Source organism: Drosophila takahashii, chromosome 3L (genome assembly GCF_030179915.1).
Source record: "Drosophila takahashii strain IR98-3 E-12201 chromosome 3L, DtakHiC1v2, whole genome shotgun sequence".
NCBI classification, from domain to species: domain Eukaryota; kingdom Metazoa; phylum Arthropoda; class Insecta; order Diptera; family Drosophilidae; genus Drosophila; species Drosophila takahashii.
The window spans coordinates 27,074,331-27,078,273 of NC_091680.1; the positions used below are offsets into that span (position 1 = coordinate 27,074,331).

At 33.8% G+C, this 3,943-nt stretch overlaps 1 long non-coding RNA gene across 1 annotated transcript; it reads right to left on the minus strand.

Moving 5' to 3' along the window:
• Positions 1-701: 701 nt before the first annotated feature.
• On the minus strand, positions 702-1,321 carry LOC138912900 (uncharacterized). The gene is made up of 3 exons (XR_011418448.1): positions 1,249-1,321; positions 902-982; positions 702-831 (listed from the first exon to the last, which is right to left on the minus strand). It is a non-coding gene; the product is annotated as an uncharacterized lncRNA (long non-coding RNA).
• Between the last annotated feature and the right edge of the window lie 2,622 nt (positions 1,322-3,943).

Sequence of the window (3,943 nt, forward strand, 5' to 3'; positions counted from 1 at the left end):
ACACAAGAAGCGTGACCGCGCCGGATCAAACAAGAAATACCAATTAGGTTATAAGGTTTTTCCCATTGCAAAAAATGTTTGAATAATTAAAAAGAATTCCACCGAATTTATGGTTTTTATTCAAATTATTATGTTAATAAGTTTCGATATTTCGACTGTCGATACATGCCAGAAGTCATGTATCATGTATCAAGAAAAGGTAGCGAACTATTTTTACACTACCTGATCACTGATGCAAAATTCTTTCATCATGATTATTAATCATGTGCGTTCAGCAGAACTATCGTGAGAAATCCATCAGTAAGCAGGTATCTTGTTGTTCTGCTGAACGCGCCCATTTATATCTTTTAAATCTTTTAATGTATCGCAATTCAGATTTTTAGTCAAATGCACTTTAACCATGTCGTCAGTTTTCTTTGTTTTCATTGTCAATTATTTATGGATCATTGACAAAATCGGAAAAGCGTTCATACAGCTTGAACAACGATTGACAATTTTGATTATTAAAATCATTCGGATCTAAAAAACTTAACATTTTCAAAAAGTTATCTTGTAACGGCAATCTTTTTTTCAGTTGTACGAATAATGCGATTAAAAATATTTAAGATGTGTAAAGTAAACCTTATTTTCGTTAAATTTTTTACAACATTTGAAGCATTTCATTTTGTATTCCGTTTTAAGATGCGTTTTTCTTATTTTATCTGCTGTTAATTGAATCCTGAATGGAAGGCACATTAACTTTGGTTCGGTGATCGTTCGATGGCTTATAGCTCCTGACAGTCGGCTTTAGAATGCAGTGTAGCAACTTAAAGTAAGCGCAATATTTGACATCTGAAAAGAAAATTTAAATTAATATGGTATTTGGTTTGTTCTTAAACAAATGAAGATGAAAATGGCTTACCTTCATCTCTAATCCAATAGAATTCAAGGGATAAAATTTGGTCAGTAGCAAATTCCACCCAGAACGGATTGACCTAAAAATCTAGAAAAATCAAATTAATTCGGAAATAATTAGGCGCAGAGTGTGACAGAAAAAATTGAACAAAAAACGACCCCAAAGTGCCCCAAAAATCGATGTTTTTTTTTTTTAATTTTTTCTTTTGCCATTTCTCTGTTATAAATGTTGTTAAAATGGTTTAAAAATGTGATGTTCATAATCTTATGGTATACCCGCAAATAACTGCACTTAAATTTCTAGGAGATTCAGCATCCTTAACCAAGTCCCCAATATTTTCAAATTTGGCTAACCTGATGTGACGCACGCCTCCCCATATGTTTGTATGTAATACATATGTTCTGCTGGCGCATGTATTTATGTACATATGTATGTCCTGCTGTCGCAATTTAAGTATGACCGCGCAAGGGGAAAATTAAAATACCACAGCCAACACATTTAAAACGACACTACCACACTCAACACGCTTAAAATGCGCGGTTAAAAAATCGATTAAATCGCAAATCTTTTCTTTTGCGCCTTTTTCTTAAGTAAACGTTAAATTTTAACGAAATTTTCCTTAAAATTGCTTTTGTTTTTTAAAATGCAAAAGCCCGATCAGCAAACTATTTATTAGTTTTCAAATGTTGAGTTATCGACAAACTTTGGATCTGTAAAAAACAAAAACAAACAATGATTTGCTCTGCTATGTACACACACACGCACAAAATAAATATATCCAAAAAATGCGTATTTTACACACACAGCCATTAGATACATATATGCGTGTGTACGTTTGTGTGTATGCATTGCAGATGACTGAGGAATTGAGATTCGATCAAATTCAAATTCAAGACAATACTGATATCCTTTTGCTAAAAGAATATTTCATTTACATTTCCACAACATACTTAACATACATACATTTTGCAACCAATTTTTGTGGCACCAAAAAATCGACTAACTTTGCGATTTTTTTATAAAAACTGGTTCGATGGATTTAATTCAAACCTTTGATATATTTTTAAGTGCCATTTTAAAACATCCACTAATTTTTATAGCCGATACTATCGGCTAATATATCGGTGGCAAAGCGATTGCTGGAACACTATTAAAAAAAGGCGTTTTGCGGTGTTTACTGTACCTTCGCTAAAAATGATCGGATTTCCATTTTGTTTTTACATTTCGCTTAAGAATTGAAAAAACCCGCCTCCTGAGAAGCCCTTTTTTTAATTTTTTATTTTTAACAATTTTTTTTGAGTCCAAAGTCCAAAGTTAAAAATGCGTTTTTTACCAAAAAAATTTGACTTTCGGCTTAAAAATAAAATATGTATAGTTATAAAATAAAACAAGAAGGGAAGCTAGCTTCGGCCAGCCGAAGCTTATATACCCTTGCAGATCATTCCTATTAATTAACAAATCGCAAAAATGTTCAATTTTCTTATATTTCTCATTAATTTTCCGATCGTTCCTATGGCAGCTATATGATATAGTCGTCCGATTTTGATCCAATTAAAATTGAAATTCGGAAATATTTAAAAAGAGTCATATCCTAGAGTAGAAGATAATACAATAAAAACCTAAGAAGCTAGAATTTATTTCCTATTACTTTTCCATTAATTTTCCGATCGTTCCTATGGCAGCTATATGATATAGTAGTCCGATTTTTTAAATAATTAATTCGAAATTCAGAAATATTTAAAAAATAACATCCCCAAAAGTAGAAGGTAATATTTCAAAAAACACCGAAGCTAGAATTTTTAAAGTTTTTTTTTTTCCGATCCTTCCTATGGGAGCTATAAGATATAGTTGTCCGATCCGGTCGGCTCCGACATATATACTACCTGCAATAGAAAGAAGACTTTTGGGAAAGTTTTATCCCAATAGCTCAAAAACTGAGAGACTAGTTTGCGTAGAAACAGACAGACGGACAGACGGACAGACGGACAGACGGACGGACAGACGGACAGACGGACAGACGGACATAGCTAGATCGACTCGTCTTGTGATGCTGATCAAGAATATATATACTTTATGGGGTCGGAAACGTCTCCTTCACTGCGTTGCAAACTTCTGACTGAAATCATAATACCCTCTGCAAGGGTATAAAAAACGCTTCCCAGGGGGCGGGTTTTTTTATGCAGAAAAATATGCGACAAATTTGAAAGCGATCGGTTGAGTCGTTTAGAAATGCCGATGAACACAGACTTTCGAAACGTGGTTTTGAGAAAAACGCACTTAAAGATGCTCTTACGTACCTAAAGTCTTAGAGGTTAGGGCACTAGATTTAGCATAACTTCTAATGTTTTTGTCCGATTGACTTAAAACTTTTTTGTATAATCTTAAGATGTTAATCTACAAGAAAAATTATTAAAAAAAATCGTCATTTTTTTTCCAAGACCCTACCCCCCCTTAAGCAATGTTTTGGTGTATTTTTTTAAGAAAACAAGCTTATTTTCTAGATTTACACGGTTATCGATTTGAAATTTAATTACATTGCTCAATCCAGTATGACATTCTATATTTAAACAATATGTTTTGGACAAATTACTAATGTTGTGAAGAAAATTAGTGTAAGGATTTCTGTCGAAAAATTAATTTGTTTCTGTTCTGTGCAGCTAATAACACAAGCAATAAGAATTTTAGAAATTTTTTCGCAAGTTTTTATACCCGTTACTCGTAGAGTAAAAGGGTATACTAGATTCGTGCAAAAGTATGTAACAGCTGGAAGGAAGCGTTTCCGACCCCATAAAGTATATATATTCTTGATCAGGGTCACTAGCCGAGTCGATCTAGCCATGTCCGTCTGTCTGTCTGTCTGTCCGTCTGTATGAACGCTGAGATCTCAGAAACTACAAAAGCTAGAAGATTGAGATTTCCCACACATATTCTTTGGCTTCCTACGCAGCGCAAGTTTATTTTAGCCGAGCGCCAAGCCCCCTCTAACGCCCACAATCGCCCACTAACGATTTTAAAATGGGTCCTGCGCCCACATCTTTAAAGATTTCC